General features: G+C 44.6%; 1 protein-coding gene across 4 annotated transcripts in view; it reads right to left on the reverse strand.

Annotated features, from left to right (window-relative positions):
- Nucleotides 1-23880, reverse strand: part of ACSL1 (acyl-CoA synthetase long chain family member 1) — a 511045-nt gene that overhangs the window by 375392 nt on the left and 111773 nt on the right. Inside the window, exon 1 of one of the 4 annotated variants that reach the window (XM_078678024.1) lies at nucleotides 1334-1430. The exons of the other annotated variants lie outside the window; for them this stretch is intronic. The gene's annotated coding sequence lies outside the window, so the exon portion shown is untranslated. Of the gene's footprint in view, nucleotides 1-1333; nucleotides 1431-23880 lie in introns of those variants that run through there. 4 annotated transcript variants of the gene reach the window in all.

Genomic DNA, 23880 nt, shown 5'->3' on the forward strand with positions numbered 1-23880 from the left:
TAGGTCAACCACTATGACAGACAGATAAGGAACAGCTAGAAATTAAACGTAAAGAAGAAATTGTTTTTTGCCCATTTGGTGCATAGAACATTGAGTTTTAAATGCAAGAGCAAAAGGGTGGGTGGGGGAGGGGGCCCTACCTCTTCCGGTCGCTAGATGGGCACATCCTACGCAGTGGGAGTCGAGGCAGCACTTTGTAGTGCAGATGGGTTCTGCCGCCCCCCCCCCAAAGCAGCGGATGGCACCAGGTATCCTGGGAAATGGAGTCCCCCACAGGCAGCAGTGAAAACTGTACTGCATAGCGGAAGTCGGGGCAGCGCTTTGTAGGGCAGATAGGTTCTGCCCCCAAAGCAGCTGATGGCACCTCCTGGTGTTAGGTAAACTGGGACATGGAGCCCCACACAAGCGGCAGTGGAAAATGTGGCTCCTAAATGCCATATCTTGTGCCCCTTTCACAAATACATAGATTTCCTTGATCCCCATATGAATTTGCCTATACTCTGAACTGAATGAAAATCCACTGTACGGTGCAGCTCAGTTGTTGGATACAAGTACCATGGGTTCTTGGAAAACCTACAAACTCTATATACCTCCCTAGAGATCTCCACAACCAGAAGGATCCAGCAGACGTTATGGTATATTACTTTTGTAAAATCAGCCATTGACAAGTTACAGATTAAAACAGTGTCACAAATGGCTGTTATTTTCCTACTCGTTTTAGTTATGTCTTTTTTTCAAGTTAGTTTCTATGGGAAAACCTTGAGGGGGGTTCTACACAGGACACCTTGCTGAATTCGATATTTTTTCTACTTTTCAGTAATCTATAGCTTTTCTAGATCACCCATGGGGTTCACACTGGTTCACACCACAAATGAAGTAAGTTGAGACCACAAATGAAGTAGGTTGAGAGCACAAAAAAAATATATAAATAAAGAAAAAGAAAAATGGGCTACTTTTGAAAAATGCCCAAACGGTGATAAAAAAAAGAATAGTTAACAAAATATTTACTTTAGCTCTGCATTTTCCTAAACACTGGGTAGACGGTGACTTTAGTACAGAAAACAGTGCCTGTGTGTGTGTGTGTGTGTGTGTTGGGGGTGGGGTGGTACTTTCCTGTTTTTCACCCCAAAACTCCAAATGCAGCTATATTTTGCCTATTTACTCCATCCCCTGCAGGGGAATCGACAAACCCTGGATACTTTTAGAATCCCCAAGAGGTTGGGGTAAGGAAGACACAACTTTGGCATAGATACCTTATGTGGAAAAAGAGTTTAAGCCCTAAGCGCAAACTACTTCAAATAGCCAAAAATGGGCAGAGTATCCACAAACTTACATGTTCAAGGATACACCAAAGCCTTTCCAATTTCTTCCCACACTAGAAGAGGTTGGAAATGTACTCCAGACAAGATCAATGGTGAAATATTTTCTGTACGGCCTGAAAAAAAACGGAGTCACAGGTAAAGTGAATCTGTAATCACTCCGTTTCGCATGAGCAAACATACATACATGTGCATTTTGTGCTCATGTGAAAATGGAGCTGACCAATATTTGCTAGGAATATAGCTTACAGGCCTACTTGTCAACTCCTGCAAATTTTGAGTTGTAAATCTCCAATACTTTCAATTCAAAAGTGCTTTATTCGAGTGTTACTCATAAAAGCAGACATACAAACACATAATAAAAAAATTAAATTACAAAGGTCAAATTTGACATGAGCACTTTTCACTTAAAAACAGTTATATTCCAACAGAATTTACATAATCACAGGTGTAAAGTTCATTAGTGTTAAAAATATAGTTAAAACAGATATAATATCAGTGCTAAAATCAATAAGGTTTCAATCCGAAGTGACACGTAAAGTGTACCAATACAGAGAATAGATAATCTAGCAGTCTCTGAACAACTAGGCAGAGAGTAGTTACCCTACTAGCAATCTCTGCCTAATTACCCACGCCCACCCCAGGTACTTTGCAGTCGCAATTATGATCCAAGTCAAAGAGGTAGATCTAACAATGCGCAAAGCTACCATACTGCTTTTGGTACCCAAATTCCTACACATAGGTGCCAACCAAACTCGCCTTGGAGCAGAATATACATGGCAGGAGAACAAAAGGTGACCAAGTGTTTCATTTCCTTCCCCACAGACTGGGCAAGTAGCTGGTCCTCCTTCTCTCCACTTAGATGTTAAATTACGGAGAGGGAGAGAGCCAGCCCTTAGTTGAAAAACAGTTTCCTATCCATAGGTTTTGATATGTAATCCCAATACATTTCATAAATAGGGAACAGTTTAGCCTCGAGAAAACTGGTAGTCATGGACCCGCTGTTAATTCTGAGCAAACTCCTATTAGCAACCCGTTCCCAAAATATATTTTTTAGGATTGACTTAGTGGGAAATGATGACCCAACTGGATCAGACCATAATGCATTTAGTCCTAATTCAGATAGTGCAAACTTTAATGATTTGAACCATCTGATTTTGTTAAAACGATCAGCTTTTATGACATCAATGAACCCATCCGCATAGTGGGAGAGCTCAGGCGTAGTCCATAGCCTACGCCAGTATAAAATCGGTCGTAATTTACCCATTTCCGAGATTTCTCTCCTGCCAAGCTCATATCTCAGAGGCAATAGCGGGCTACTCTGCGGGCTGCCTGTAAGCTTCCTAAAGAATTTGTTTTCAGATGTTTGGAGCTCCTGCAGATTTTCATGCCCCCACAACTCAGCCCCGTACAATGCTGACCCAATTGCTTTTGCCTCATATATGATTAAGGGTGGTTTAATAGGTTTGGTTAGCGATTTCCTATGCTCCTTTAAAATGGTACCAGCTAATTGCTTGTGCCTTAGTGTTGCAATGTTTAGATGGTGGTTCCATCTGTTATCATTGGAGATAAGGATCCCCAGATATGTAAAGGATTTTACAACTTCAAGGATACGTCCACTCATGGTAATTTTGGATTTAAAATTTCTGTGGGGATTAAAAACCATGAGTTTAGTCTTGGATGCATTCACCTCCAAACCGTGATCCCCACAGAACTTGTCAAATATTGCCAATGCTTTTTGCAGACCACTTGGGGTTTTAGATAAAATTAACGTGTCATCGGCAAACATTAAAATAGGAACTTTTACACCTGCGAGAGAGGGAGCATCCACTACCTGTGATTGCATGCGGGGGACAATGCCATTAATAAAAAGGGTAAACAGTGTTGGTGCCATTGAGCATCCTTGCCGAACCCCGCGCTCAACGGAAAATTCGGCAGTGTCATTACCGTACCCACCCCATTGAATTTTGGCATAAGTACCTTCATGCAATCTCATGATCATGGTCAGCAAGACCCCTGGGACCCCCAGAGCCGCAAGCACTTCCCACAGTTTTGCCCGTGGTACCAGGTCGAATGCAGCCCGTAAATCAACAAATGCTGCATAAAGACTGCCTCCACCTAGCACCACGGTCCTCCACTGGATCAGTTGAAAGCAAAAGACTTGATCCACAGTGCTGGTTGCCCTGCGGAACCCAGCCTGAAAGGGAGATAAAATATTGTGGTCCTCCGCCCAGTCGAGCAATCTATTTATGATCACTCGCCCCACGATTTTTTGGACAGTATCAAACTGATTGGGCGGTAATTGCAAGGTTGGGCACGATCTCCCTTTTTGTATACAGGGATAATTACAGCACCCCGCCATGATACCGGGATTTCTGCACCCTTGGCAATGTGGTTTATTAGCAGGTAAATATATTTACTCCACTTACCAGTATCATTTAGAAAAACATCCGCTGGGACCCCATCAATGCCAGGGGCTCGGCCACTATGTACAGATTTTAGGGCAGACAAAACTTCACTCTGGGCGAAGACGTGGTCTTCTGCAAACAAGTAAGCGGGGCAGATGCTATTTACAGACTGATCCCTGGTAGCGTACTGTTCGCTGAAAAATTTGACCCATGCGTCCTGTGGGACATTGTTGTTACTTGCTTCCTCAGGCCTTTCTTGACCCCATTTGACAATGTGCCAAAATAATCTAGAGTGTTTACGATCGCTTGCACATTTCAACTTGTTCCAATGGGCTTCGTCCCAATCTCTTTTCGCCTTAGCAATGCACTTTTTATAATGCTTCCTAGCAGATCGAGTCTCCCCCAAGTTTTTACTCTTAATCGCTACTCCCAGAGAGATTCGTGCCACCTTGCAATCATGATTATACCACTTAGCAGCTCTATAAGCACATACCCTCTTTCTGTTTACAGGTTTTAAAAAATAACATCTGTTTCATTAAAAAGAGTCACATGTACTTTAGTAGTATCAACATGGCCCGGAGAGATCCCTGCCTCACACTCCATGGCCACAATGGCCTTGTCAGTCGCAGCTCCTATTTTTTCCAGGACCTGCTGGTCTGTCCTAACTCCTGTCCACCTCAATCTGCGCATGTCGTTTGTTGGTACAATCAGCGGTGGTAGAAGTTCGTCACGGGGGATGGATACAATGTCTTCAGACAACCACCATTTGTGAGAAACGCATAAAGGGTTGTGGTCGCTCTCTAGCCTTTCTGTTACTACCATATCACTAACAGCTGACCAGAGAGACGTACTACAGATGACATAATCAATGCGGCTTTTATTTCTCCCATTATTGAAGGTCATGGCTGGTACTCTATCTGACTTAGTTCGACCATTCAGAGCTCTTAGCCCTTGTTCGAGGCACATTGCATTTAACCCTAAAATATCCTCAGTCCAGCGAGTTACTGGAGTAGTATCTAAAGTGGGGATGTTCCATTGTTTTTCTTCCTCAACACCCAGGCAAGCCTCACCAGTGACCAGAGGTTCAAACGTACGATTTAAGTCGCCTGCAATTATTATGTTCTTCCTTATCGAATGTTTCTCTAGAAGATTATACGGGGTCAAGAGAACCTCAGATTTTCCTACATTTCCTCCTCTAACATATATGTTATAGATGTCAATGGAAATTGATAAATCACTCGTGAGTCTAATAAGCTGGATATCTTTTTGATCAAGCTCCACACTTTTTACTACAACCTTTAGGGACTGCCTGACCCATATAGTAAGGCCCCCCATCGGGCGCCCTTTTGGGCCCTTAGTGGCTGGAACGTAAAAATTTAAGTACCCCATAGCAAAAACAGGATCACAGGCCCATGTCTCTTGGAAGATGCAAATATCATACTTGCTTACAAACCCAAACCAGTCTGCACAAACCAACTTGGAACACAGCCCAGCCACATTCCAGGACAATAAATTCCCCGTGTCGGTTTCCATGACAGGTTTAGGACTAGAATCAACCCCATTCGACACCGTGTCAACAATACCGTTGCAGTTTACATTTTCATTGATTGATCCTGCTATAACCTCAGGGTTGACAATCTTAGTTCGAGCTTCTACTGGATGACCGGTCCCCCAATAATACATACATCACAGGTATTTTGCAACTTAGAATTAGGGTTAAATGGTTGTCAGTCACAGGCATCCAGGTTTGAGAGGGCAGAAAATCTATTTTCCAAGCCCAATCCCCACTCAGTAAAACCAACGTCCATCCTGCCCCTTTTAGTCACAACGTTCCATTTTGTTCTTAAAATACTAGAATTCGGACCTCTTCCTTTCCGAGGGTAGAAAAAGTCCAAAGTCAGTGGAACAATTGAAGTTGATCTTCGCTGTGGAGGTAAGATGTTGGGCAAGATGTTTGGCAAGACCCCGGGGTCTGAAAAGTGGAGGACAGCACACTCCCCCTTAAACTTTTTGACCCTATTACCAATCCACTCGACCCTTCTGGCATTTACAAGTTCTTCAGATAATTGCTGCTTTCCCCATGGAGAAATTACCATGTTATTAGTGAGCCATGATAAAGATTTATTTATTAAGGATGATGTTGATTCATTCTCTCCTGGAGCTAGTGGGGGGACATTTGCAAGGACGAGAACTAGTGGAGCGGCTTCTACTACAAGCTCAAAAGACCCTTTCCCAGTATTAAAATCACCAGCAGTGGGAACGGGGGTACAACATCTGAGGCACCACTAGAGGAGTTAATCTGTGAAACCATTTGTGGGTTTGGCGCAGGAATGGAAATAAGTCTACTATTTTCAACAGAGGCTGTTTTACTCACCAAAGGCTCATTCCTAGACAGAACAACTTCCGGGAGATTTCCTACACCCACCAGAGTTTTTTCCAGTAGACCCTCCAGTCTACTGACCTCGGCGGTTAGTTTGTCTATTTTACTGACCAGGGGTTTAACTATACCTTTAAATTTTGTATCCATCATATTACATAGTTTATTAAATTGAGCATTAGAGAGGGTAACATAGGCTTCGCTATTCAAATCATCCTCCTCATCCTCAAATGATTTCCTTGGTGGGGTTGCAACTTTATTTTTAGCTGACCTTAGACCCTCCCGTTTTGACGTAACCTTTGTTTTATCCCCAGTGATCCTCGGGGCTGGAACCGGAGCTGCAATAGGGATTGGGGACTCATTAGTGGATATCACAGTTACATCTTCACTATCACTAATATTTTCAGTGCTAGCAACTATGCCACTAGGCTGAATGGTAATTGTATCGTGAAGAGAATCATGTGCCACACCAAATGGACTGCTATTTTGTGGTGCAAAAGGATCCTCTGACTCTTTATCGTCCAAAAGAGATTGGTTAGATGAGTCTAATCCCAATGAGGATCTTCTGTCACTGTTTATTCTTGCCACAGCTTGAATTAGATAATTATCTATAGTGTTATTGACTGGGGTTTGCTTTTTCGCAGGCATCGTTCAGACAGTACACTCAAAACAAGATTATTTCACACACGACTCAGCAGTTATAATAATTACCCTGGGCAGTATAGTCCAAAATGGGCTGTATCCAGCAAGTGGGCGAAGAAATTTTTGGGCAGAGTCCCGGGCCCAACCCAGCCTAGTCCAACATCGGACGGCCTCAGACGGCCCGCCCTTTGCCCGGGCTTAGCCCGGCGCAGACCCGCGCGCGATCCCGCGATGCAGGGGCGGCAGTGATTTTATAGCGCCTCCGGGCGCCAAGCAGGCAGAGTTGCTTTCGGTGCTGGGGCGCTAGGGAGCCTGGTACTTGTGGTCTCCCTCCGCTCGGCGGCCGCGGGATGACGTGCTGCGGCGGCGGGAGGGAGACACAGCAAAGCGGCAGAATCACCGAGGGGCCAGGAATCCAAAAAGATGCAGCAACAGGTACGTAGTGTCCCCAAAGATTCTCCAATACTGTAAAGGACGCATTCATTCCACATGTGCAAGTTTGTGATTAAAAAAAAGTTTAGAACGAAGGGTCCAAGTTTTTTTTATTTATATGCATTTAATTTTTTTTAAATATTGATGTGTATCAAAACAGGTTGATCAAAAGATGACAGTAGGCCAGCAAGAGGTTTCCATGTTGCAATTTTATTTTGAAATTAAACACTTACCATCATGCTTTTAGACTTCTGCATGCATTAGGATATAACCAGGGAGTGTTACAAGAAGCTTCAAATTGTTACAGTATGGAAAGCACACAGGTTTTCATACTAGAAACCACTATCGGCAATGAAAGCTCAGCTCCAAGGTCACTGGTGGGGGTGGGGGGTTGAAGGACAAGGCAAAAGGTCTGCCTTCCCCTACCCCCTTCACCTCCAAACCCAAGGAAATCTGTGGAGTACCTCAAGGATCCTCGCTCAGCCCCACCCTCTTCAACACTAATAGGACAACTCTTGGCAGCATTACCAAAACCCGCGACTCATCATATTCTACTCAGACGACACAACGTATCCTCTCCGAAGACACCACCAAGACCAAATTCCGCAACTGCATGGCAGACTGCGCCAACTGCCTGAAGATCAACATGGACAAGATAGATCTACATATTTTTGGAAGAAAAAAGCTCCCCATGGGATGCACCCAAGCAGCCTTCGAAACTCGAACCTACCCCCACACCCAGCTCGTTCTGGACAACAAGTTAACCATGACAACCAACGTCAACTCGGTCTTCTCCACCCGATTCTTTATTTTCTCTGCATGCTTCTTAAGATATTCAAATGGCTACTTCAAAGCTCAAGACGCACCATCAACCAGGTCCTCATCTCGAGCTGCCTGGACCACGGTAACGCTCTCTATGCAGGGATCTCAGCTCACCTCCTCTGACAACTACAGTATGCCGCAGCTAGACTCATCCTGGAGCTTTTTAAATGAACCCACATTACCCCCTGCCTCAGGGAATACTCACTGGCTCCATGTACAGAATAAAATGCAAAATTCAACTCCTGATCCATGCATACCAGGTCCTACTCAACTGTATCCCGCCTACTTGAACCACAGGCTGAACTTCCATCAGTCCACCAGACACCTCAGCTCTGCGTCCATTTCTTTAACCCTCGCATCAGACTTAACAGATGTGGAGGTCGCTCCTTCTCCTACCTAGCAGCAAAGACGTGGAACAAGCTACCCTTTCATCAACAGACCTCCCCAACTCTTCCAGAGTTCCTAAAGCCCTGGAAGTCCTGGATATTTGGCTAATGAACTAGACCCTGCCAGCATCAAGATACCCTCATGAGTGACAAGAAGCACTCTACAAATCTGATGGACCAGGTTTCCTTAGAGGGAATCACTCAACAGCAAAACCTCTGCATTACTGAATCTTATACAATGTTGTGCAACTTATATATATGGATATAAGTCCTGCCTTATTGTTAGAAAAAGTCCTCAACACATCTCCATACTGTAAAAGGGCAACCAAAGTATTTTGTTCTCTGAACTAATAGGCCCTCACCCCTGTAGTACAAATAAACATGTAAATTGTTGTCCTTGACCACAAACAATAATGCAATTGTCAGCGTCAAACAAGGTTTGCGGTGTACATATTGTCATAATGATAGGATGTAATGAATACAATGCTTTCTCAGAAAAATGCCTACGCAGAAGCTCACATCCATAATAACAGCCAAAGAAGTGTAATGGCACTAACAGAACTCACTCAGAATAAGTGCAAGATCCTCGGATTACGACTGGTTGCCATGTAGCCTTGCTCAGTAGCAGGACACTAAATTATCTAGCAGACTAACGGATTATCAATGCTCTTAACCAACAATTTACTAGATGCTCACAGCTAGCAAGGGAACACAATGGCATCCTACCCAGGAAAGTACAGCACAAAAGGTACAAAACAATGCAATCCGGTCTCTCCTCTGGGTGGTGGGAGGGGCGGGGGGGGGGGATTAGGGAAGGACTATATACACAACTGGAAGTTGCACCCATCCCAAGTGCCATTTCAATGATTAAACAGCTAGACAGACAGGAAAACTGCACTAAGTCATGCAGAAAACATTTTAAATAGCCAAGTAGATACCAGGACACATGTAGGATAGGATTCTCATCAACAAGCAATATTTGGAACGAAGTTTTTCTAAAATGCGTTTTGCCTTTACTAAAGTATGCATTGTTATGACGATTCCGATCCATATTTCCTTTAACAACCCAGGGTATTAATTCCCCAATTGCCTTTTTTGTCTGTACTCATTTGGCTGGTCGGAATAGCAATGAGCTTCTTAATCCCCCAGGATTCATCTGCCAGGCCTGTTGTCCTCCAAACACTTCTCACATTGATGTAGCCCACAGGTAAGGGTGCGAGATAACATGGTTTCCTTCTGTCTGCAGTGATCTGGCTGTACCTGTAATACTGGTAGCTAGGGAAATCTAATGTGGTGTACTAAAAAGGTGGAAATACTCAAACACAGCTTATTAAAAAAACAAAAGCGTTGAGTCTGCAATACAATAAATAAAACCAAATAAAGCAACAAAAAAAATAGGTTTTATAGGAGACATCTACAGAAGGAGGGCTAGAGTATCTGGTTTTCAAAGTTGTGTTGCAATAACTACAAAACCATTTAATGCATTGGCACCCGCAGTAGCACAGTATCAGGAAATTCCCACTCTAAATTATGGTCTTTATGGCTATGGTTGCAGGCAGGGCCCACCAGAATTCCTTTTGGGGATCGGCATCTATTTTTCATCATCGACCTCTGACCCACAGCAAGAGCGAAAAACACACGGGGGCGGGGGAGGGGGCGAAGGAGAGGAGGGAGAGAAGGAATTGGAGAATGATGGGACAAAAACCCTCCAAATGGAGGAATCTAAAAACCTGGAAGGGTGAGTGATAAAGGGACATGCAGGGTGTTGATGGATAAAGAAGGTGGAATGAAGACAAGCCATCTATGTAACCAGCAGCCCGATCTTTGATAGTCCAGGGGCACCTCGGCCCCAAGCCAGCACATTATTATTAAAAGATTATTACAGAAAACTAAAGCAACTGCTGTGATCGTGTGACTAGCATAGGAGTCATCACTCTGGATACTTCCAGGATGAAGGTTTTATTTTATTTATTATAGTGCCGTCGGCATCAGATTTGCCAAGCTTTACAGCGAGGGCTCAACCTGCTCCGCTATCTCCGTACTATCAGCAAGGCAGCCCCGTCCCTTTAAGCCACTCCAAGGTCGCAAAATAGATGGTATTCCCCAGGCGCTTCCCCATCAAATCTTAATGACACTTTCAAGAATTATCACACGTGAAATGCACAAGCGTGTAATGAAGAGGAACCGCAGATGGCACCGGCGGTGCTACGCCACCAGCCATCACTGCTGCGGAGGCTGATCCACTGCCCGTGGCTGCCGGCACCTCCCCACACTACACATCGAGTGTGGGCGCTCTCGCAGACCCCCAGCACTTCAGCGAGCCTCGCCTAGCCACTCGCGGTGCGGGAGATCGGAGCAGAGTTGGCGGCTGGTGATGTGCTTCTTGAGGGGTGAGCGCAGCGCTGGATGCATGGGTTCTCCACTGTCTGCTGTCACACACCGTGGGATGGTAGACGGTGAGCGGGGGCACTGCTAATCACCCTGTTTTCCCCAGATGTTCTAGTATTGACGATGGGGGGTTCCGATGACCTGTCCCCCTCACCAGCCTTGAACTCTCCGGGCCAGATGCGCGATTGCTGAGCACAAGATGGAGGAATGCTCCTCTGCAGCGTTTGCTATTTAACAGTGGTTCTGGCTTCCCTCATTCGTGGATTTTGGCCTGAATTCGTCACTGTTCCCAGCGGGGCAGGCAACGTGTGGGACACTTCTTTTTCGGTCTCTGTGGTCCCTACCTATGCTGAGGCTCGCTCCAGTTCTTGGCTCCCCTTGTTGCACGGGTCGTCAGCCTGATGCCATTGTGGGGCTGTGCCTGTGCACGCAAACAGCAGACATTCTACTGCCCTGCCTTGGTGCTGTGACTGCGTCCCCCCTCCGACCCCACTTAATGGAACTCTGCTCTCATGGTTTTTGGGTCCTGACCTGGGTGCATCTTGCCATCTTGATGGTTTTCATCGATGCCCACAACCCGGGTCCGCCTTTTTGTGGATTCTTGTCCTTTCCTTTGGTCCATTGGATTCCATCCTGCCAACCTCCAGTCATTTCTCTTTTGCTGGACTGCCTTCTCTTTCTCCCCCCCCCCCAGGTCCCACTCTCTCCTCTAACCAATCTCAGCCTCCGACTCTTCTACCCCACCTACCTCGCTCAACCCCTTTTGATATTTTTTTTTCATTTCCCTGTTAACTCTGTAAATATGTGATATATACTTGTCCAGCCTAATCGCTAGTAAAATATAATCCTGAGAAAATCTACTATATGTATAGAGAGATAACTCTAACAACTAGTATATGTAGTAGACCCTTGTACTCACTACCATTCCTATGTGATTCTTAGAGTTCGTCCATTTGTATCTCTTCCTTAAGTGACTTTACAACTTGTACATTTGCAATTTTCTGTTTGCATCTCTTCCTTGTGTGACTTTACGACTTGTACACTTGCGATTTTTTCTGTTTGTATCTTTTATATAACTCATGTAATCCTAAGTCTTTATGTATCGTAATTTTTTTTTTGTTAAGCACTCTGACACCATTGGGTAATGTTCGCGCTATATAAAATCGCATTAAATAAATAAATGAATAAAAAATCTCTAAGCAAGCAAACTGTCCCTCATTGCCGCTCTTTATGGCGCGCAAAGAGGCCGTTGGCTGAAGTGAGGAGCCATGCTCCAACCGGCAATAGGACACTGAAAGGAACCGCAGGTCGGGCAAGTCGCTAGGGCCCCGAAAAGAGACCTAGGTATCAGCAGGTTGTGTCGTCATCTCGTGATGTGGTCAGATAAGGACAGCTGGCCGTTCCGTGTAATAAACCATAAACAGGAACACCCACATCAGTGTCATTTAATGCCCCACCCCCGCCTACTCGACAGCCTCCGTCATCACAACCAAGCGTAAATTATATTTCCTGGAAGGACTTCCTTTTCCCACCGACGCATCAACGAACCTTGTGTATGAGCACCTTTCTTCCAAAAGTACGTTATAAGGAAGATGCGATATTCTATAGGCCCTGTGTCTCAGTTCTGTTACTTTAACAGCACACGGATCAACAAATTGCTCACGAGTGTTTGATAGCTGTAATTTAATCATCAAATATTTTAGGCGCACTGACGGTTGGTTTCTCGTTCAAGAACGTAATATTTTGTTATTCAATAGTCCAGTGCGTGTAATTTGCCCTTTGCAGACCAATGAATCATGAAATCAACTGCTCTCCCCCTCGGATCGAACTGTAGTTCCTGTGCCTGAAATTCCCACTGCCCCGATCTCTGAAACATTACACTTGTGACGCGCTCACCACAGCAACCTCTAAATGTGAATCCCTGTATTCCAGGGAAACGCCCACTGCCCCAGCTTGATCCTACTTAAGCGCGACCCCACCCTTTGCTCCAACCAACTCTTAAAGAAGGGTGGAACTGCCACTGCCCTCCCCCAACTCCGAACCTTGTACCGTGCATGGTCGGTTTAATCACTACCCCACCCAACAACTGCCACCACCCCCCATAATACAGGGCATGTCCAGAACACTGCACAGTGCATGACACCACCTGCCACCCTCATTCTTATCACTTCTAAGGGGGTAACTGGATTCACTGCCGACTAATTCAGAAATCTGCACCAAGCGCAATATTCAAATAAGCCTTGTTCGCCGATAGTGGTTGTGACGTTCGGCCTAAATTTACTCCGCATTGACGGTATGCTGTGACAATTCGAACCCTTTTTAGTTTTTGATTTATTGGCCTCCTTAAACCCTTGAAGAATGTATTCTTCTCTGTCCGATGCAGCATGGAATTCCAAGATGTGTTACGGACTGAGATGATTGGAACAGGGAGCGTTACTGCCATCACCAAGGCCTCGCATGTTGGCCCGAAATGCCCATTTTACACTTTTAAGTGGGAGATGACCTGTAACATGCCAAGTGTGGGACTCTCGTCACAGAAAGAGCAGGTTAGGTCTCAGAAGTGGGGAAAAGTTATTTGCAATAATCACGACCCGTTACTTGCACAGAACAAAAGTACCATTGCATCCAAGCAATGTGAAAGTGGGTGTGCGTGGTGTGTGAAAGAGCATTTTGTTTGCACAGCAAGTACACAAAGCTCGATTAAATGGAGAAAGGCACAAAAGAACTGGGGGTGAAAAGCAAACTTTGCACAGACAGATTTCCACTCATTTTCATATCAAGAACACTTTTGGAACCAGTGGTGTGCGCGCACCACAGAGGAGCAGAGGAGCGGGGGGAGGGAGCGAGGCGAAAGCACACTGCTGCGTGTGCTGGCCACCGGTGGGAATGGGCGGAGCAAAGGTGGGACATGCGCCCGCCTTTGCCCAATTGTGTGAATTATTATTATTTTTTCCAAAACACGCTAAACCCAATGGCAGCCGGCAAAAGCCTGATCACACGCACGAGCAGCTTTCAGAGCCCCATACAAAAGGGCTCTCGCTTCGTAAGCCGTGCTGCGCACTGCAACGCAAGCACGAGCCCTAAAAACCATACACAGTCTGGTATTTAGTCATACCCTGCAGAAATATACATGTGCAAGGCTTTTACATACAAGCTGGGAGGTGTGAGGAGCAACACAGAGCAATGAAGTGGGTCTTGGATGTTTGAGAGTGAGATCACACAAGGGAGAGAGCAAGAAAAACATGCACTCAAAAAGCGCTGACTGAAAAAGGAAAAAAGTTGTCCCGTTGTTAGCAGAGGAAAGAAACAAGCCAACAAAATCACTAGGGTGGTAAAGAAACTATTCTTCAGGTGAGGGACAAAACACAAGAGAAAGATAAGTTCTGAAATAAGCAACAAGTAAAAGACAAAGCAACCAACAATAAGCTCAAACCCCACGTAACTTGGTGTTAAGGTCTACAAGAAGCTTTTGCCAAAAGATTGATAGTGGTGACTTGAAAAATGGATCAGATAGCTCTAGGAGTAGTCAAACAAAGGACTGAAAGTAAACCAGGCATTGAAAGGGAACTGCCGGGTAAACAAAGATGCAATTAAGGACAGCCTGCTCTTGAGTAACATCAGGTTGCACCAAGAACTGGCTACTAATAAAATGTCAATTTTGAGTTGGTTGAGAGCAAGTCTTAATATAGTGTCCAGAGGCCTCCGATTTTTATGCAGCTTCATATTATATTTTTTTGGGGAAGGCCAATTACTCCGATTACAGAAACTAAACCATGATACAGAAGGATGGAAACAAAGGATGCATTTTTGTGTTTCGATATACAATAAATGAAGAGAAAAAAGTGCTATTTATTTTTCTCTTTTTAGAACGCAGATGTTACCTACCCAGTGATCTTGGTATCAAAGGTATTTAAACTGACATAGTTGCCATGCATCAATATATGATCAGCGAGGGGCAGGCAAATATTTACAAAGGTGAAAGCTGTGTAAAGCTTTTTCTTCCTAATGTTTGTACAGAAACCAATGGAGAAAGTCACGTACATAACATGCCATTTTCACCGAATACCAAAACCAATTTCACTACCAAAACCCTTATCACAACAGTTGCCACCGGCTTGTTCAGAACCCTCAATGTACATCCCATACATATGCCAAGTGCTATCACAACATTGACCCATCAGCTGCCTGGAAGCAGAATGCTGGAGGCAATCAAGAAAGGCATGGCTCTTGTCCTGGATGCAGTAGCCTTTGGTTAAACGCTCAAGATTAAATACTAATGAAGTCAACAAACTCATTACAATTATTTCTATAAATAAACTGAAACATGAGAAACACCAGACACTATGGTGCATACACCCATTTTCTCCCTGTCACACTGCCTATAGCAAGAACAAAAAATAAAGTTCAAATGTTCGCCCTTTGCAATCCACCCCAGGGGAAAGAAAAACAAAAATCAAACCACACTGCATACTCGCCAAGATGAATTGCTAACATAACGCAAACAACTCTTCCTCATCTTCTAAGAGTCATCGTTCCCATTGCAGGAAGCCTACAAGCCACTTTTGCAACAACTATGCATTAGCTTGATTTAACATTTGCTTACTGAAAAAACACTTTCTTCTCCTTCACTATGGACTGTTTGGCTTCATTTACACAGCAGCTCTTTGATTTACCGCAGCACTGTACCAATTACACAACGGATTAAGGACAGATGGTCCACCATAGAATTGCTGTATAAAAGAAGCAAAACAATCCATAACATAGCAGGGGAACGATTGTTATTTCTTTGCCCAGCCCATCATCTAAGGTTAAAAAAGGATACATACTGGTTTGCTAAAAACAAATAGCTAAGCAGCACATTCAAAAACTGCTCAGCTCAAGTATCTCCAATTCTAAAACGGGCATGCTTAGCTACCCAGTTTTGGACCCATCTTCGAATCAAAATCAATCACTTGCTCTGAAAAAGAGTCACTGGCCAAGTTCAAACATATTACCACCCAGGAGCCACCCCTGGTCTCCATAGTACATTATAGAATATATATCAGCAAATATTTACCTTATGTAAATGAAATCAGCAAGCGCTGCACGTCTGCCTTCGCAATGGTAAGGGTGTGGGGCAGGCTTATGGACACCTTTACGTCATAGGAGTGGCAACGACGAGCGCACTGCAGGCAAGACCCGGCTCTTCGAGCAGTAGCAGCTACCCCCCGCGCCTTGAGACCCTCACCTGTAAGTAGAGCCCTTTACAAATCCCTGATTGATTGACTGCTGCACTTAGTGAGCATTGTGAGTGCACAGGTCGGGCTGCCCTTCCTCGGCAAACCACACATGCGCACTACAGGCTTCTCTGTACTGCACACTGAGTGATTGGGGGGGGGGGGGGGTTGCTCAAAACCGCAGACTCCAAGTCACTAAATGAGCGGCGAGTTTGCCTGCTCACACCAATCGTGGCACTGCTTTCTGCAAGATCTGGATTGGCTGCAGTGCAGGGCACGGTCGCCAGGTCTAATCTAGCGTGGGTCTTTAGGCAGTTTTTTCTATGCATGGCACTGCAGGGGTGGGTGGGTCTGCCCAATGTAGCAATGGCCACTCTTATTGTAAAGCCATGCAGTGATAGGTAATTTCTGCAGTTGGGCAAATCGGCCACCCTGTACGTCTCTGGCAGTAACCCCCTCCGCTCAGTGAGCGGAGCAAGACCACAGACACCGTCAATTATGTACAAAGAAGATCATCAGGAGGAAGGAGTGGACAAGCCTGGATGACATCGACTATCAAATGCCAGCCACACTTCTGTGTAAAAGTAGGTGGCAACCGTTGCACAAGTTACAGTGGAAAAATGGAGAACAGACAGTTTTAGTATAGGGGAGTGTGGAGGGCGGGGGAGGCTACTCGCAGAATAACCAAGGCCCTCTTCCACTGGCCACGGTTAGACATTAAAGCAGACAACCAGGACCCCCTGAAAGCATAACATTTTCAAAGAAAGAAGCCTGGTTTGCAATGTGTCCATGTAGTCTGCTAAAACGATGAATTGTAGAAATACTCACGGTACATTTATTCACCTCAGGAGAATCGGCTCGGCTGCAATTTAGGCGCGGTCTCCAAGGCACACTTTTGCTCACTCTGCAGGGGCTCAGCATCCAAAAGAGAGGATGCAGGGCGCCTATAGACTTTAAAATTTCCTAGGTATCTCCCACTTATATCATCTGTCATGCTTGGCGTAGAGTGCCTTGCTTGTGCCACATCAAACAGGTTTTATTTAGCATGACACCTTGAGGCTAAGGCAAGCACGCAGCCTCTCACAGTTTTGTAATCGAGTCTGCCTCACCCTCCTCCAGTATAAATCCCTATGTAGTACATAGGAAATGTTATATAGGACAAAGACTACATGGTGCACCAGGTGTCACATGTCATCTATACTGGTAGACACTTGGCGGTGTAGTTAAAGACAGACGGTTGGGTCTGGAACAGCACAAACTAACTTTAAAACATAGCACTGGGGTTGTGTGTGGACCGAACTAATAAGAATTTCAAATGAACCCTTTTAAGCATCATTAGGATAATGACGAGAGTAAAATCATAACGCTCCAACATATGCCCTGCAGATTTATTTTGCAGCTCTTTGATGAGTTAATAGCTCTCTGCTAGGTTAGGTTTGTAACTTCTATACAGCAAGTAACAAACGCATCTGACAAAAGCAGTAAGTGACCCATCGAACTATCTACATTCCATGCACTTTTGTGATCTGCCTGGTACACATTATTAACTCTCTGGGCATTACCATAGCCCTGGACACAATTCCAGAATGGGGAAGTGAATTGGCATTTACTGGGTGAAGCGTGCCAGTCTATAGATCACAGTACAAAAATCAGACAATCCTCATTTTTAAAATCTTAGTGATTAATAGTACCCAGCACTTCTGCCAATCCTACCATTGATTTGCCAACACCAATCCAAAGGAGCCCCTTTTCACCTAAAATGATTTTCACAGGCATCACTTGGCTTGGGCATATAAGTTGTGTGTGGGTTGACACTACTAAATCAGGTTATATTTTTCTTTTCAGCATCTGGTAAAGCCTCAGCCTGGCGAATTTTACCTAATTTTTGGGCAAAGAACAAGAGGACCCAACCTCTTTTGCGGTTCTTGCACCCCTACAACACAACCCCAGCGTTTAAGGTAAGGAAATGGATGCTATATATTTTTTGCATTGTAGTGAAGAGCTGTGTATGTGGTCTACATGGTAGGTGGGTGCACATCAGTATCAATTTGAGGCATCGAAGAGTGTAATCAACATTAAAAGATAATGGAGCACTCCACTGAAAACAATGAATTGGCTCAGGAATAACGGTTGGTGTAAGCCTTCTGCTCCAACATAATATTAATGTTGGTCTCTGTTTAACTTTTTTAAATTTGAAACATCATTCTACGCTCAGGGGATGGAATGTAATAGCCTTATATAGCCTACCTGTCTCTGGCTATACTGGTTGTTAAAGGCCCTATCTCACCGTGTTACAGGCCCTCACCTATGGCTTGTGATTTAGGTCGGCTTCAGTGCCTTCAGCAACCAGTATGGTATACCGAGGAATCGGGTTACAAGGCTATATTTTTAGAAGTCCTATTGTGCGATGGGGAGCTGTTGGAGATATATTGCAATAAAGCACAAAATATGCATTTATAAAGAAATTATGTTTTTGCCCCAAACCGCATACATTGTACTTTGATCATTGACAGGTAACGTTAATATTGTTAAGATACCACAAATACAACTCATTTAACATAGAACTTGCTCTGCTTTCCAAATTCCGTCCTTAGGTGTATAGGTACAAAGCACAAAAAAATAAATGATATTGCTTTGTTGCTAGGAATGGGAACTAATCACTATCCATGCCCAAAGAAGTATACTTCACACTCTTCCTACAGCACAGGCCATCTTGCGAACGGTCCCTTTTGAAGTACTATTGCGAGCTTTTCCAGTGCAGTAAGAGAGGGGCTTTCTCCAAGTTGCAATTGTCCACAATTTACGGTGGGCCCTGGCGATGTCTGCCCAGGCTGGAGAATGAGCGGACCCAGCAGTATTCCTCTGCATGACTGCCCCATCATAGGGAGAGCACTGAGGGGTTACATGGCCAAAGTAGGGTGAGCATGGTGTGGGAAGACGGCTTGTCTGCTCATGGAGGGCGCAACAATTGAGTTTGCCAGCTGCAAATCTGCTGTCTGTGTGCGCAACTGTTCACCAGTGGGGGATGCGTTTGCACAAAACATGGAAGCATCATGCTTATTGCCTCATGATCTGGCAAACAAAAGCACTGCTTGCTTGGAGAGACCAAGTGTGTTGCTGAGAGCTACTGAGAGTGGACTTGGAGGCAGGCTGGGCAAAGATCAGCTTGACGAATAATCTGTGAAGCACCTGCCTTGTAGTGTTAACAAAACAGAGCTCTTGAAGTGGTGCCTACGCGGTCTTGAGAGCTGTGCGTGTGGCTCTGCTCTCACTATGACTGGACACCCTTACCCCCGGTCCCTCCTACACAGACCAGGGCAGCAAGACGAGTGAGGTCAGGGCGGACACTGTCGCATAATTTACAGCAGCAGTACATGGGGATCTGGACTGGCAGGAAAATTTAAAACTTCCCGCTGCCACAACCTGGGCTGAGTGCAGACTGGCATCATGATGGACACTGGACAGGCTGCCACCACTATCGGCACTGCCCTGAGAGGAGTCAGGCTGTTGTCAGGCACCGAAGATAAACCAGTGATCTGCAAGGATGCCCACGGCAGTCAGTGACACTACGAGGGTGGGGTGATGCAAGAAGTGGGAATAGTGCTTTGTAAGCGGGCCGGTTTTATCGGAGCACTTCTAAAAAAGTGTTTCTAAGCAGAAGGTAAAAACACAAAGGTCAGGGAAAGAGAATACAGGGGGTGGCGGTCATGGGAGAGACTGGCAAGCCAGGAAGTGGGATGACACGCAGGAACCAAAAACAAAAAAAGCCATAACATGTTTGCGAGTGCTGCACTCTATCACCGTCTTGGTGGTTGGCATAATTCTGCTAATACATGGCAGCTAGAATGTCACTGCCATGGGCGGGGAGGCACCAGTGGGAAAACGGCAACAGAGAGGGGCCAGGCACTTCCGTCCGGATTCAGTTAAAGGCTGTTCTACTACTGCTGGCGGTTGGTACTACAGCCAGTGACATGGTATTGCCTCCGAGGCAACCACGGCAGTAAGCCCTGGAGGTCAAAGACCGGGTCTGAGCTGCAGGACAGTTTCCAATTACAGAACAGTCTGCACATCCACAGTAAATGCTCATGTTTCCATTAATACTATTCAGATAACATGACGCTCCTTGTGAGCGGGCCAGTTTTATCGAACGGAACACTTTCAAAAGTGCTTTTAAGAAACACGTCATGAAAGGGGAGGGGCGGGGGGGGAGTACAGGGGGGAGTGAGGTGGTGGGAGGGATGGGCACGTCAGGAAGTGGAATGAGACGCAGGAACAAAAAAATGCTTGCTAAACCCGCCCTTAATTATATCGGCCACACCCCTATGAAAGACCCGCCAGTTTTTTCCTCCCCCTCACAGCCCTGGTGTTAATGCAAAGTCTGACTGCCGTGCTTTTGGGCTGATTTACTGTCTCACCCGAGAGCCTACTCCAAAGCAGGCTCTTCAGTCGAGCGGATTTTCTTTTCCCCTTGGGAACTGCGAAGGCTGGCCTTGAATCACCGAGTTTAGTCAAGCACAGAGGGTGGAACAAAAAAAAAAACAGGAACGTGAAATGTAAAATTAACACAACACTGGACAGGAAGGAATTTCAGAATTCAAAATGTATGAAATTAAATTGAGAAAGGGGGCGTAAGAACGAAACTGAACGGCAGAGGGAGGAAGCATTAAATATGCCAGAGGGAGGAAGCATTAAATATGCCAGAAGGAAGAACGACCGGCCAGTGCAGCGATTGAAGAAAAGCAGGGTGGGCCTGCTGGAGGAAATAAGGCTGCAACAGCTTGCTGAGAGAAGGAGCGCGAGAGACCTTCGGCAGCTGCTGTCGTTTCAGCGTGAAGATAGGAGACACGCTGTGTAAATAGGAGATCAGCGTGGATGCTGGTGCATTATCTATTGTTTAAAAAAAATATTCAACAAACAAAAAAATCATGTGCCCAGAAAAGTACCAGCGCGCGCCTCGCGCTGAAGTTAAAAAAACAAGCTCTCGGCATTGCGTGGTGGGGGGCAAGGGAGCGGCATTGGGTGGCGGATTCCTTTGAAGTCTGATGCCAAGGCTCAGACAAATGGTGGTGTGCGATGTGGCTGGCGATGTGCACACGCCTGGCTCCCATGAACTGTACCCGATCCGCAGTTTTGGGTAGACTTTTGACAGCCTTACTATAATCTCGCTAAAGCAATGCTGTAGTCGAGACCTAAAAAAAGGAGTAACATACTTGAAGCATTTTTCAGATAAAATAAAGAAGCATGCTCACACAAGAATCCATTTGTACAACCCGACTAGACTGGGAATGTTGGGAGACACACAGAGTTGGAGCTCAATAAGTGACACGTACCGCAAATCAATAAAGAGACAATGAAGCAGTTGATAGGAATAGAAGCATACTATCAAAAATAATTTACAGCATTAGTTTTCGTGGTGCTTTTGAACTGGTTTCACACATTTAAGAGACTCTAGGGCAGAAACCATTTCTTCAGCTAACCTACATTAATTAAACTTGATTTTTCCAGAGCAGCCGCAAAAACGGATAGCACAAAGCTTTGATGGTGCTTCAGTAATGAGTGGAATCTCTGGTGGAACACAATTTTTTTTGTGGTGTACTCGAATGCCCATTATGTGCTTGGTTAGACCCACCAACTTATTATGCAACAAGCACTAGGAAAGATCTGAGGCAGCATGCTAATCACTTTCCCCAAAAAGAACAGGAGTACTTCAAAAGATTGTGACCAGAAGGCTTTGAAAGGGAGCCCCAATCATTGGAACAATCACATATGTACAATCAGCTTAATATTCCAATGTAGGGTTGATCATGAGAAATGTTTCAGCACCATAGAAGCCAATGAGGACTTTGGATTCAAAAGTCGGAAGGAGGCCCGTGGCTTTGTTAGAACATTACAAGACAGGGAGTTCTAGTTTTTTCAGTTTTTGATTCATTAAATAATGCCTCATGTAGACCTACTATAGAACCAGTTACAAAAACACAAAATGGATATTGTCTTTTGGAAAGAGCTACCAGGGACTGTCAACAGCACAAACAGTTAGGGATGGGGTTGAATATTTAGATAGACTACCAAACGATTTTAGTTTCTCAAATCACAGAAAAATCAGCAGTAGTGTAGTTCAAATAGCAAAAGATATGGGACACTATAATGGAGCAGGCAAAGGAACGTTTCTTTTACAAAGCATTTGGTGAGTGCTAAATTACTGCAAAGTTAACAATTTGCAAAATGATACTTCCTTTCCTGAGCAAGCACTGAATGAGGCTGAGGAAGCGTACTCTATGCTCAAAGAGGATCTGTGCACTGAATTAACTGTACTGCAAGCAATGCAATGTCTGTATCAGGAGGTCATTGGTGCCATTTCTTTGCTTGCTTTAATTAAGAAACTTACTTAATATGGCAAAGTCACTTACAGAGATAGTGGCTTTACTACGGCAAAAACTATGTTCTACTTTAAACAGAATTAAGACATTCCTGAGGAACACCATGATTGAGGAAAGACTGAATGCTTTGGCAATGCTTTCTATAAAGAGACCTTGTTAAAAAAAAATCCCGGAGTTTAATGTTCAAGTCATTGAGAAGTTCGCAGCTATTAAAGAGAATATGTTAATCCTAACATTTCATGAATAACTTATGATCATTTCTTGAATGTTGCTAGTTTGTGACCTGCTCAGTGGTTTCCCCATCGGCTGTACAGATATTGGAGATGCTGAAATTAATGCGGTCAGCCTGGCATCAATATATCTACTGTTTACTATATGGTTAATTGCGCTCAGTGAGAGGTAAATTGCTTTGTAGGGTCCCCTACTATCTTTTAATGTTTATTCCTTGCTGTCTCACTGTGTCCAATCCGACAAATCACAATAGCTTGGATTTCCTCAGTATCAAGAAATCTGTGAGGTATTCATCATTGTTCTCAATGTCTGTTATTATAGTTCTGTGGTTATACTGGATAAGCCGCTGGCTAAGTTCTTGTATGAAATCTCTTTGAGGTCATAGCTACACTTCCACAATTGCTTTATTAACCTTCTTGCTTTCTCAAATTTACTTGAAAATGCACTGTTTGCTCGCTAGCCACTGTGCACTCAGGCGCAACTTTTATGTCTCACCAATTTTAAAATTTCACCAGCCGCCACTACAACCCCCCCACCCCCAATTAAAAAGACCAAATGAAGACAGATACTAGCATACTACAGTTCACCTCGAGCCTTCCAGTGGGCCAGAAACAAGGTTAGCTCCCTACTGTGAACTCAAAGTATTGCTGAGTAACCACCAATCAAGTTACCACCTACATTGTGCCACTAAAGTGGCCAACATGGAACGCAGGAAGGAACTACTGAAGGGCACAGAACGAGGCTTAATATGCATACCCCTCTACATGAAGAGAAAGATAAATGACCAGACTACACTAAAAGTTTGCATTCTTCATCACCAGGTTTACCCATCAGTTTAAACTGGACTTTATTTTTAAAATACCATATGTGGAATGTCTTTGGAATCGGAATCACAGACCACACAACACAGAGGACTCTGCTAGAGCAGGTGCTCAGTGGCAACAAAGACTGGTTAAGACATTAAAAGATTAAACTTAATAGTAACTGTGTGGGATCAGGTTAAATCCTCCCGCCATACTGCCATAGAAAACTTAAGTGACATTTAAATTGGAATCCCGGAAAAAAATTTTTTAAATAGAAGAGCATACAAAACCATCCGGCCTCATTGATGGTCAGAAAAAAAGTAGTGGAACTGATGTGGAATCCTGCACTTGCTGCTAATAAAACTCATTCAAATTAATTTCATGAGCCACAAAAAAGTTATACTTGTGCACCAAACAATATTTTTGGGCTTAAACCAGGCCGAACTGTCCCGTCTCCAGAGGGTTCAGAACGCGGCGGC

This window comes from Lissotriton helveticus, chromosome 2_2 (genome assembly GCF_964261635.1).
Source record: "Lissotriton helveticus chromosome 2_2, aLisHel1.1, whole genome shotgun sequence".
In the NCBI taxonomy this organism is placed as follows: Eukaryota; Metazoa; Chordata; class Amphibia; order Caudata; family Salamandridae; genus Lissotriton; species Lissotriton helveticus.